This window comes from Solea senegalensis, linkage group LG11 (assembly GCF_019176455.1).
Source record: "Solea senegalensis isolate Sse05_10M linkage group LG11, IFAPA_SoseM_1, whole genome shotgun sequence".
Taxonomy (NCBI): domain Eukaryota; kingdom Metazoa; phylum Chordata; class Actinopteri; order Pleuronectiformes; family Soleidae; genus Solea; species Solea senegalensis.
In genome coordinates, this window is record NC_058031.1 from 2,520,327 (window position 1) to 2,533,857 (window position 13,531).

Genomic DNA, 13,531 nt, shown 5'->3' on the forward strand with positions numbered 1-13,531 from the left:
TAAGCTTTTAAAATAATACATAGGTTCGTGTATTCATGTTTTCACGTGTAAAGTACAGTACAGTGAGTACCTCGTAAATGCCAATATCAATATCAATTGCATTATAATCACGCATCAACTGCCATGCATAAACATACCTGTTATCTTGCAAACAATAAAATATGTTGGAGTCATTTGAATGTGTATTTAAAGACATTTGTGTGAGGTGGACAAATATATATATATAAAAAACTATAATACAATTAATAATGTGGGGACATTCCCTGTTTTAAGATTTGTGGTTTAGACACTAAATACCATACGTTAAAGTGATACTAAAAAGACAAATATCCCAAAACTGAATTAACTTTTTTAATTGAGACGTTGTCATTGAGTAATATTTGGCATTTTTGCACTTATCCTTTAAAATCTTCCCATTATGATCAGAGAGAGATTTTACCATAACAAATGTATTCCTGTGCTAACTTTTCAGTGCAGCCAATCTCTGCGGTCGTTATAAACCTTCATTATTCATTAATTCGTTTATCTATGAGTAATACGCTAATCAAATGTTTTTGAAACACAATACACGTGTATTTAACGAGTGTGGAATTCAACAAGTCGTTGGAATCCGTTTTTCCACATGCGCTTGGCCAGAAATGAAGGTCTTCAGGTTTTTAAACGTTGTAGTGAGGCATCGTGTAGATAAACAATCTTTGGTGAACTTCCCGTTAGGTTACGTCATGACGTCAGACGGAGGAGGGAGCGCGAAGTGAATTGCGTACGGGACTTTAGTTAGTGTTAGTGGTGCTCCTCGCTGTGTGAACGCCTGGCAGCTCCAACAGTTTGCCGTCATCAATGTAAGTGTGCGAGTTATTTTGTGTGCGGCTTTTTTTGTTTGTTTGTGTGTCTGTTTGTTTGTTTGTGTGTTTTATCACCATGTTTATGCGCGCGTGGCATGTGTCGCGTTAGTGTGCCGCTGTAGATTCGAGTCGATGTTGAAATTGCATCGTATTAGCAGCTCAGTACGATGACACATTAACGGGACTGTCAACCTGAGTCAAACGCCACCGCTTCATGTCAGCACTTTGAAGCCTTCACGCATCGTTTCATGTCCATTAATTCATTTGTTCCCGAATAGCGTTACGTAATGCGTACGCCAACGTTGGAAATTAAGAAATGTTTTATGCGTTTAGCCTGAGATACGTAAATAAACCCAAGGGTTTCATACAAACGCAATAAAAGTTGAAAACAGTTAGTTTTGTGCAGTTAAACTTATCTGAGGTAAAACATTCAACGCTGTATATAAATGATCGATTAATACTAAGTGCTATAACAATTCTAGTTGTTTTTTTGTTTTGTTTTTTTAGAGTTTTCTGATTTTTCAGCTACTTAAAAGTGAATATTTTCAGGTTGCATTGCTCGATTTTACAAAGAAATCATTAAAACTGAATACTTTTGTTTGTGGACAAAACTAAGACATTTGAAAACATCATCGTTTGAAATTACTAATAAAGATTTTTAAACATTTTCTAGAACAAATGAATACTCCATTATTTGATTATGAAAACAATTGTTAGTTGCACCTCTAATATAAATATACATGTGGAAGTTTTCTATGTATATTGCTATTTAAGACATTTATATTGCGATAATTGACATTTTCCCTGCCCCAATTGTAAGGGATCGATATTACTGATATTAATACCAATACTGCTCTGTGATACCGATTGTTATTGATAATATCAATAATACTACTTTATAATTTGGTTCAAAACACATTAAAAGGGAAAGTAGTTTGTTACCTGCTTACACTTTGATTAACTTTTTCTTTTAATGAAGGTTATGGCCCAAGGAAGAAATGATTAATAGTTTTTGACATTTTCATTAATGATAAAGTTATATATCATACGTCATATACTGTAGGTCTATCTTACAGTTTAGTTTTCAAGATCTGGACCTGAAGTGGCCTTGGTGGAGATTCTCACCCTCCGAGTGCTTTTTCTTCTAAATAAAAAGTTCTTAAAAGTGATTTCAACGGTATCTGTCAGATCCACGAGGCTGTAAACAGGTACCAAGGATGTGTTTGCACCACATTTAGCAAAATAAGCCCCAAACTTTAGAGCACTTGTTCATAATGATGTCTAGAGAGTTAACCACATGGGGAAAATCAGAAAAAGCGAGCAAAGTTAGAACATAAAGATTCATCACAGCTCAAACTTATGACTATTGAGGACCAGTTTTTCAAAACTCATCCCCAGTAGTTATACAACAGGTTCAGGTTGTTGCCATAATGTTACAGTCAGAAATAGGACTATTGATCGATGTTGATCGTGCTCCTCAAACCTCAAAACCATGATGTCCTCAGATGTCTTCTTCTGTCCCCACACAAGATGTTTAGTTTACTTCAACTTAAAAGTTACACTGCACATACTTGGGCTTTGGCTTCCTGTTAATTCATACATTCTTTATGACGACGGTGCCGTATTAATGCGTGTTATGATATTAGCCGTGGCCTCTGCCATTCTCCTGCAACCTACGCAGGTTTTTGATCAAGCCCCAGCGGGGGTTTATTTTAGTCTCAAGTCAAGTGGCTAATGCAATCTTATAGGCTTAAGACATTTAATGGCCTGGAAAGGATGGCAGTCTGCATCCTCATCACATCTGATGCACAGAGGTGCATGTTTTTTTTCCCCTCTCTGCAACATATTATTATCAGTGTCTGGGAGACAGAGACACACACACACACACAGCACAGGGTGAAGCAGAGTGTACAGTGTGCCAAGGAAGCATTTAAGGGATTACAGTTTCCATCTCACTTTTTTCTCCTCTTTGTTGTAGACCTGTGAGCCTGATGTAGCACACATCATCTCCTCTGCAATGAAGGGAATCTGCTCCAGTGTCATGATTTCAGACTAAAGGTTAGTGTTTTTTTTTTTATCCTCTTACTCGACTCATTCATGTTTCCATCTGTCATCTCCACTCATATTTGTATATAAAACCTGGATTTGAGAGCGCACTGCTGCTTTTACAGTAAGTACACACATGTCGAGGGGGCTTTAAGGTCCGGTATGACATGATACAGCATATTCTGCTAAGTGGCTGAGAGCTCGGCTGCCCCTCCGGGGCAATGCTAACGCAGCCATTCATGTTTCACTGTGATAGTCAGACCACCAGGATGACGCTGCCCTCCTCCTCTTCCTCCTCCTCCTCCTCCTCCTGCTCCTCCTGCTGCTGCACTCACGTTGTTTCTGCTCTGTTTGGAGCAGAGCTCAGAATTCAGATGACTCTGTATGTGTTTATATGTCTTTGGGTTGTCACTTTTTGCCCCTAGTAAGTAAGTTTGAACTAATATTACGTGACACATTACTGCTGCAAAGATATTTCCTCACCCGCACACACACACACAAACGTGATGACATTATTTATTATAACACTCACCATTTGTCACGCGTGGTTGAACACTTGTTGCCTAGTGTTCCCTCTTCGCCGCCTCTCTCTCGGGTGGAGCTGAAGAAGCAGCAGAAGGAGTTGTAGAACCTTCCACGTGTTGCTTTGGTGTTGTGATTGTCCATTCAGGGGGACGGTTTAACGTGTGGTCTCCATATTCGAATTAAAAGATTTCAGCAGACTTCTCTGTTAAATACTGAGACTTTTGACATTTCCTTTGCTAAATGTTGGCGATGAACTAACTTCGGCATTTTTTCGGTTTGATTCTTGTGTCGGACGTCGAGCTCATGACTCTTCCAGTGACGACACTCTCTGACCAATCAGTGACCAGCAGTCTGTCTGTCTGTCAGTCTGTCTGACATCTAAAAAAAGTACCAGGTATGAGGTACTATCCTTAATGAGAAAGCAAAAAACAAAAAAGAGTTGAGCTTGTGCCGTGTCGTGCTGGAACTGTGTAGTGGAAAAGCACCAAAAATTGATCCAAGGCTGTGCTCACAGCGCCCTCTGTTGGTCAAATAGTGCTAATTGTAGTAGGTTTTAGGCTGTATCGTTTCAAACTCGTGTAGTTTGAACCCTCAAATTCAAACGGATATCAGAACTTCAGATAAAAAGTGACAGCCCTAGTGTGTACATATAGTGTGTGTGTGTGTGTGTCTGCTTGTGTGCATTATATACCAACACACTTGGTAGTTTCTAATAAGCATTCCATGTGTTGATGATTTGCATTCATGCTTTGGCTGTCGTTGGTGCTTATTATTGGTGCTGATTTGTGAGCCGTGTGATTAATGACCAGAAATGGATTTGACAGATGAAGACAAGACAAGTGGACTGTAGATAAAATCCCACACATGATGTGGTTTTATTTATTTATTTGACACATGTGCAAGGATTCTTAAAGACATTTTGACAGAGAAGAAAGTTGGATCACAAGATAAACCCAGTGTTGATAGGTTTTAAGGTGGTATTTGGGGTTGTTTGAAGTTTGGGTCTATTATTGAGTGACTGAGTGAGCCTCTAGTGCCTAGCAGGTCAACACACTAACATGTGATGACGTAGCTGCCGTTAACTGTGTAACTTGCCTCACTCACAACAAGGGAATTTCCTTTTGTTGAAAGCATTGTGAATGAGGGTAATCAGTTCAATTCATTTCACATTTAAGACTTGAAAAATGCCAACATACACTACAAGTGATTTAACTGTTTTTTCTCTTTTGATTTCATTGGAAAATATATATTTTATCTAGGGCAACAACGATTATTCGATTAATTAAATGTCTAACTATTTTGATTTGATTTTGAGTTTTCTGCTTCTTAAATGTGAATATTCTCTGGTTTCTTTGCTAATAACAACAAAAAGAAATTAGAACTGAATAATTTTGCTTTGTGGACAAAACAAGACATTCGAGAACAGCATCATTTCCAGCGCTGATCGACATTTTTCAACATTTTCTTACATTTTGTGGACCAAACAAGTACATGACATTAAGAAATCCGAATTATTGTCTTAGTCCGACTAGTCTTAGTCCGACTACTCACACCACACAACCTGATCAAAATGGAAACAGATATTCACCATTTTTACACCTAATCAGACAGTGAAAAGGGGATATTGTGTTTTAGCTAAGCTGAGAAATGGTTTTGTTAAAAACTGGACATTGTACAGATCGTAAAGTGGTGCCTTCCGATATTTTGCTTTTGCTGGAAGTTTTTTTCGTATGTTAACGGAAACAAGTCGGACAAAGTGAGAATAGACTTTCAACTCAGGACTTTATCACCAGCACCCCCGTTAACAGGGTTTGGATATGATGGGATTAAGTCGTTATCACTGAATCACAGCGATGTGTGATGGCACCAAATGTCTCCTCTTTCAAATTCGGTGGTTGCCAAGGAGTGTGTGATGTCATCTCCTAATGATCCTTGTCTGATCTCTGTCTGAGTCAGAGTTTACTGTACGTGGTCGCAAATCGTACAGATGTGCCCTGTGTTCTTTGAAGCAGAGATCCAGTCATGGCTTAAAAGGAAGCGGTGTTTCTCAGAGAGGAAACAGTTTTTTCCTTTCACTCTCTGTCTCACTCTCTCGTACCCTCTCTGTCACCTTCTTCCTTTTGCATTAGCCTTTTTTTTTTTCTTCCCACATTTTAAAAACCTCACTCACAAAGTAGCTGAGGTGTCATAGTAGGTGTCACATCGCTTTCATTTCACACATCACGCAATCACACGTTCATCAACACTCACAAATGTTCGTGTGCACCATCATTTCTGCTTTTTTCCATAACGCATATGTGGACGCATTTGTTTCTTTTCCTCTCTGGTCGTCCTCACTCCCACACTTATGAAGGTGAAATTCCTCACTAAAGGCTGTGGTTTCTAGTGGCAACGTGTTGCCTGCTTCGCTCTGATCCTTTCCTGTTTGAAGACGGAGGCAGAAGGAAAAAAAAAGGCAGCGGGTCACACAGTGTTTGCCAGAGTTTGCAATTTTAAAACGTACTTGTACACTATTACTAGTGTACAATTCCATCAGTGTGCTTCACTGGTGAATCTAAGCTTAATAAGCACTTAGGACAAGATAAAACATTTACACTAGTATGGAAATTGAGTGCCAGCAGTCTCTCCACATATTGTCAGTGTTCAGGAAATGGGAATTTAAGCAGTCCCAACTTAACATCCTGTGAGTCAGCGCTTGTGGACTGACAGATGCGTAAACTAGGCATTCCATAAATGAATCTGCCCGTCATATTTGAATGAAGCTAAAAGAAACATTAATGCAGCACTCACCTGCGCCAAAGAACTGTCACTCTAACAGATGGAGGGGAAGCCAGCAATGTCACATGTGCTATATTATCTGAAAAGACCTACAAGGGAATTTTGGGAGGTCTGGAAAATATCGACTTCCTGTGTGAACCAGGACGTCAGATTTTTGTCCCCAGCATTTCCCACCATTTAACATTGGACTTGAAATCACCTCCGATAATGAACAACATAATCGCAAACGCTGCAATTTAATCATTACATTTTTGTTGTTATATTGTTATATGCCAGTTTAAAAGAAATCAATGCTCAAGATATGAATTGTATATTGTGATGGTTTGTTTTGAGCTTGTGTGTTTTTAAAGTGAGAGTTTGACTTTCTCCCCCAAATTTTGGAAACAGTATGACAGCTGTTGTTTTCTAATTTCTAAAATATACAGTATGTAAGTTCTCATCTTTGCGTTGGAGCATAGACGTTGATATTTTTCATGGCATCTAATGTGATAATGATCCGTCTTGTTTCTAAGTCTGTGACATTGTAAAGAAAAGTGGCTTGAATTGAAACGTTATAGCACAACTCAAATTGCAATATATGCTAGAAAATGATAATTAGATATTTCTAACTTTCACGGTTAGGGATACTCCGTATCGGTATCAGTTCGATTCTTGTCAAAATTACTGGATTCGGGCCGATTAAAAATGTCCAAAATTCCTTTATATATCGCGTGCTTCACTGTGCACATTGTAAGATTGTAAAAAAGTAAATAAAAATCAGTAACGGCATTTTAGCTGAGCCACGTTGTGCGTGTGTGTCTTTATGGGAGAAGAATATTTGTTACACTGGGAGAATGATATGTTTTTATGACTCAGCACAAATCAGTTGTTGACCGCTTCATAGTTTTTAAAACGTCTGTAACGTCGGTAGCGGCAGATACTTGAGTTTGTGATATTTGTGCCGTCTACTACACAGCATTTCTGTTAAATTGATCACAGTTGTGGTGGAGGTGTTGCATACACGTTGTTGCATACATGTGCGTCGTACAGTCTTTTATTATATTATATGGACATTTCACAATCCGTCACATTTCACTTTGTTTGCACTTTGGGTGGCAGCCTTCAGCGGAGGGGGGTTCTGAGGGTCACGAAGGAAGGAATATTATGTTTCGTCTTAAATCTTCTCCCACTTGATATTGTTGAGCCGCGGGCTACGTGCTGAACCCAATATCACGCTCGTACAGTAGTAAAAGCTCCAAGACCAGTGAGCCACAATTAACCCTCTCAAGTGAGTCAGAGTAAGTGTCTGGTTACCTGAGCCCCGATATCTAAACGGAAGAGTTATTCAAGTGGGCCAACAATGTGCTTGATTTTTTTTATATCTTACGCCAAGTGGCTGAGACAGATGCCCTCGCTGTGGCCTGCTTACCTGGCGCATTTCTGTCCCGAGTCGCACTGACCCTGGGACACATTCCCTTTCCCGTTGCATATGGCCGTGCGCCTTTAACACTATCTGTGGTATGAGATTTCAGCTGGTGTGTAGGTGGTTTCCAGCCTGTTGACAGTCGCCGATGCTCTGCCAGTGAGGGTGGAATATGAGCCGCGTTGGCCCAGTCAGGAGCCCGGCCACTGTTAAACACCCATTAGGTTAATACGTGAAGGCCACTTTGCACGTCTTCAGAGTATATTCTGTTCACTTGTCCCGTTCGAGGGGCAACCGTCTACAACTCTAGGTGTAAACAGCCAAAGAATCAGATCCTCGGGACACGGCATATGAGACACATTAGGCCGGCACTCACTGCGCTGTGTTGTAGTAGTTGTAGTCAACATAGACCAGTGTCAGTTCCGCGCACAAGGTGAATAATTCACGAGGCGACCCGCGGTGGCGTTGAGCACAGATGCGGCGGTGTCATTTTTAAACAAGGCTTCCTCGGTACGCGTGAAGACTCAAATCACTCACAGTCTGTCCTCACTTACGCTGAACAATACATGTGATTTAGAAACTGCAGTTTCCCATTTTGTTTTAGGTGAGTCACACTTACAACACACTCACTTTACCACCCACTGTCCCTGTGCAATGGTGTGCGTATGCATATTTTATAACTTTTAGTCACTTTTGTTGCTTTTCTCAACAATTTGGGTGACACTGGAAGCGTTTGCAGATGTGGTGGTGGTGTTGCCTAAGAGATAAGAATAAAAGGAATAAAAGACTATGGCTGCATGGTTTAGGGAAGAAAAGTACTTTATATTGTAGTATTGTGATTATTGTGCACCATGTTGCAATTATGGTATAATAAACAGATTGTATTTTGAGTGCTTTGTTATGAAAGAAAATGCATAGGAATTGCAGATTACTGGTAACTTCATACAAACATCAACTCATAAGGAAATTAAGATATTGCACGGTACTATATTTAATCACTAGGATGCAACAAGAAAATGATGTAGCAGGAAATCAGTATCAACATATGAAGTGAGAAAAAAAGCCTAATTTGGACATCAAGTCAGTACCAAATGGACTTCCTGTGTTTTTAATGAGAATCTAAACAGGCTTACTTCTGAGTAAAGAGCTGACACTGTGTCCGCAGACTGAGCTGTGAGGTTTGTAGTCAATTAACATTTAATTGGACATAAATAATGCAGCGTTTGACAGCCAGCCCCCACATTTTTATTTCATTAAACGGCAGCTTTTTGTGGTTGTATGTACTTGCACAGTATCTCAATTTACTTTGTTATTTATATTTCTAGCAACTTTTACTTTTACTCTAACTGAGTTGATATCATGGGCTGTATTTATATAGAGCCTTTCTAGTCTTGATCAACTGTTTTACACTACAGTTTTCACACCCAATCACACGCTGCAACACGTCTTGCTCAAGGACACATATAGACTAGCATTTGAACCCACAACCTTCCAGTTGAAACATATATTGCCCTACCACTGAGCCACCATGGCTCAATCCTTTTTTTTAATACTGTAACTTCTAAAACTTCTAAAGTACATTTTATATCAGAAAATTACTATTGATACTTAAGTATAGTAAATGTCATTTACTTTAAGACTTTTATTTAAGTAAAAAGTCATTTTCTGGTAAGATACTTATACTCAAGTATCCCTTCGAGGTACTTTATACTAGACTGCATTCATGCATCACTTTCACACAGAAACCAGGTGTTCCAAGTCTTTTTGGCTAATTTACAAGCAAAGAGAATCTTGTATGTTGCTTTTAAACCAGTCCAAGTCCAACACGGGTTATGTCACTCACAGATGAGTAAATGATTAAGTGTCTTCTGGTTTGTCCTGTTCCTGGAAAGCTGAGGGCAGCATTTGGCGGCAGGGCCCGCCACTGTCAGTGAACTACCTGCCATTCACCTCCGGTTAGACACAATCTCATCTCAACTCATCTCACATGAGCGCTGGAAACATCTGATCCATCCCAGCAGCCTCTTTCACGCCCTCTGCAAGCGTCTGCGTTCACCGTGTTTCTCACTTCGCTCTCCGATACAAAGAGTCCTCTCTTATCACCCTCGCTGCAGCGCGCCCAAGTCGTCTCCTGCACTGTCACGACTGATACAACCGTGCTGTTCTCTGACTGCCCCCAACACACGCAAATACAATAACAATTGTTCCCGTTTCCTGCCCGTGCTGTCATTACGCAGCTGTTGAATGAGATATTGTCCATTTTCCATCAGTCAAAGACCGCACACACACACACAGACACACATTTTGATGTATTTATGTACATGTATGTACATTTCCGCACGTCACTCTTGTTCTTTCTTGTTCTCTCTCTCTCTCGCTCTCTCTCTCTTTCGGACACAAACACACGTTGGTCTCTCACACAAACGTTTGCTGCCAGAACTCTCTGGCCTAATTCCCCCCTCTTATTGATGTGTGTCTGTCAGTGAAAGAGGCGCAGCACAAAGAGCAGTGATGGGCCAGTGTGTGGCTCCGACGGAACAAAGGGCCGTCTATTCCGCGCCAGCTCTCAGACCCTTCTGGAAACACTGCATAGGCTTGTTCAAGCTATGGCCATATTTTGAATGAGCCCACTGTATGTTCAGCAGTGAACAACATGGCTGCTTCAGTGTCAAAGAGCACGGGCCAGATTGACCTGCACTTGTGTTGGCTATTCCCCAGTGTGCGACTATGAATTAAAAGGGGTTTGTTAAGAAGAAATTAAACAACCTTTGTAAGTACTCTTTACACACAAAAGCTGTGAAACTCTGTGCGGCGCTGCTGAGACATAATTACTCTCACATTATGTTAAATTGTCGGCCGCTATCGGAGCTCACGATTTGAACTCTGCGCTTTAATCTCCTTTTTAAATAATGACATGTCATCTTCCTCCTCATTCAATAATAATAATAATAATAATGGATGTGATTTTAGAACATTTTGTGCCACATCTTCATCAATATACTCTTTATGCCTGAATGAAGCTGCAGCTGATGAATATCCAGACTGATAAAGTGAACATTTGCTGTTAGTTTGTACAGTGCTCATTTGTTTGATCTATCTTGTTATTTCACATTTGTCGCTTTGTTGCAAAGTGGCAAATTGTTCAAGGTGTGAGTTGGTTGTTGTTTTTTCTTCTTCTGCTGGTACCAGAGCTTTCACCAGCTCTCTGGGTCAGCTGCACAAAGACAGTGTGACAGCAGGACTGGACAACTGACTGGAATGAGCTATGAGTTATAGACAATGAATAGTGTGTGTGTGTGTGTGTGTGTGTACTTCTTTCTTTGTGAGGAGGAGCATAGATAAGTCTGCAGTATGGCCCAAAATGCTCTCACTATTATAATAATAATAAAAAAAACTTCTTCAACAGATATTTATAATGATATTGGATATTAAAACTGTTTTCATATATGAATCCTTTCACCAAGAGGTGATGTTTTCCCACCTGTGTCTGTTTGTGTGTGTGTTTGTTCACTTGCAGGATCATGAGAGAGAGAGAGAGAGAGAGAGAAAAACCTAGTAAACAGATTTCACAAAACTCAGTGGGATGAATAACCCATTTAGTTTTGGTGCTAATCTGGATTCTGGCCTGAGCAGATTCAGTAATTAGCTTAGACAGTGTTTCCCCGAGATTTTCCTCCCTGGAGAGTTTCAGCAAAGAGTTGTGTTTTTGTTCACGTTTGTGTGAAGCGATGCAGCTAAACACTTTAATGTTGACCTTTTAAAAGAGAGCTCCTCTATTTCTACGGCTGCAAGTGAACATTTATTTGTATAATACATTAATTGGTCCTTTATTTTCTCGATCAATCGATTGATGTTGGGTCCATAAAAGGTCAGAAATTCAGTTGTAATGATTTCTCCGTTATATGGAGCAAACAAACAAAAGAATACTTGAGTCTGTTGCTGTGACATGAACACTGTTAAATCAGTTTTGGATCAGAACAGGACAGGTGTAATTCCGAGACCCATCTGGTGTTTTTGCGTCATCTATTCATCAAGTCAGAATGACAAGCCGTGCCCAAATTGAACAAAGTGGTGACTCTCACACAGACACATGCGTCCACTCCAGGTCTGACAGTGCGGCTTTGTCTTCTAAAGGCTCCTGAAAGAGGATTTAGTTTTGAGTATAAAACCCACAGACAATCAAGAATATCATCAAATCCAGCTCTGGGATCAGCGAAGGGATGAAGGAGGGGGATTTACAGCCTCACGGGGAGCGGAGCGAGGGTATGAGTCGGGTCAGGAGAGCGTTTCAGGTTCATTTTCAGCCGCAGGTCAAGTTTACTTTGACCACCTCTCGCCAGCCCCAGAGTAACCGCACGGTGCACAGTCTGGCACTTTCTCACTGTTAGGTAAATGTGCCGGTTCATGTGTGTGTGTGTGCATGCGTTAATGACTAAAAAATACAGTCATATCCTACAGATTTGAATTCATTTACACAACATAATTTGACAAAAGGGCAGAAATAAAATGATTGTTTATTAGTAAATTGAGTTAAAGTTGATTTCTGTAGCACATTTGAACATACAACATCTGTTATAAACACATCAGTGTAAGCTGCCCTGAATCTGCTTATGGAAAAAAAGAATGGATTAGACAACATCAGACTTCATCAGACAGCAGCATGTGAAGAAAGTAAATGCTTATAGTGAACTGCGAGTGGTATCATGTTTATTCTGTCGTCCCTCTGTCTCTGAACCACACGTGAAATTGAGTATGAGTATGTGGCGTGTAGAGCTGAAACAATTAATCGATTAATCAGTTTGAAGCTTTTTTCATGATTAAAATAAGATTTCTGATTGTTTTAGCTTCTTAAATGTGAACATTTTCTTTGTTTCTTTGCTCCACGTGACAAAGAAATCATTAAAACTCAATCATTTTGGTTTGTGGACAAAACAAAACCTTGTTTTGCAGCGCTAGTGATGTGAATAAAGCCAGTCACTGCTTAAAGAATCCATTCCAGTGTGTGTGTGCGAGCCTGTCTGCTCAACTTTGCTCTTCTTTATGACCCCGACAGTGCAGCTGAAGGAATATATGGGGTTTCTCAAAGACAGAAAGGATAATTCCATAGTCGAGCTGGGTCCTACTGCACAGGGAGGAGTCGAGATTCCTTCTGAAAAATCAGCTTAGCAAAGTGTGCATCGCTGAAAACTAAGGTTGCTGCTTTGTACTAACGCTGCACTGAGGATACACAGTAAATTCTCTGTGGGCAGCAACTCAGTCCTCTGTAGAATTTGAAGCGTCCTGCACTTTGAGGATGTGTCTTTGACTTTGAGAAACACCCTTGGCTTGAACCTCTCGTCCCCAGGCTCTGGATGTTCCTGCCTCACTTGTTTTTGCTGCTCCCAGTGGGAGCAGAGCGACGATGATGATGCTGCTGCTGCTGGGAGCACCAAGCGCCAAGGAGGTTCCGTCTTAAAGGCGACGGCACTGTATTTTATCAGGTGTTTACTCGCTTTGTGTTTCATTGAGAGCAGAAACCCTCTTGTCTCTTGAAACACACTGTCATCATCACACATGTTAAATATACCTGCGCTGTTCATTATTGCCACCACAGCTCGCAGTCAAAGTAATCGTTGTAGTTTGACATGACTTTTACAAGGAGATGAAGACTGAAGTTTCCTTGTTTTTCTTCTCCCTCTCTCCCTCTCAGGTAAACCACAAGAGTGAGTCACACAAGGCTGGCAGACATCCGTGCTGATGGTATGTGGGTTTTTCTGATACTGATGTGAGTCATTCATTATTCTCTCATTCCCTCTCTCCCTCTCTCCTCTATTCTTTTCTGCATCCTTTCCCTCAGCCTCTTGTGCCTTTTGGCTATGCCCCCCCCCCTCCAGGATGTTGTGTCATTTCTCAGCCTGCATGTACCTGCTTTTACTTCTGGACTCTTTGTTTCATCTTG

At 40.5% G+C, this 13,531-nt stretch overlaps 1 protein-coding gene across 8 annotated transcripts in view; it reads left to right on the forward strand.

Annotated features, from left to right (window-relative positions):
- Positions 1-758: 758 nt before the first annotated feature.
- Positions 759-13,531, forward strand: part of LOC122776944 (transmembrane and coiled-coil domains protein 1-like) — a 50,385-nt gene continuing 37,612 nt past the window's right edge. For 2 of the 8 annotated variants that reach the window (XM_044037768.1, XM_044037772.1), the window contains exons 1-3: positions 759-839; positions 2,821-2,900; positions 13,283-13,357. The gene's annotated coding sequence lies outside the window, so the exon portion shown is untranslated. Of the gene's footprint in view, positions 840-2,820; positions 2,901-10,230; positions 10,364-11,574; positions 11,982-12,937; positions 13,074-13,282; positions 13,358-13,531 lie in introns of those variants that run through there. The other 6 variants (XM_044037767.1, XM_044037773.1, XM_044037770.1 and 3 more) reach the window with 5 other exon arrangements.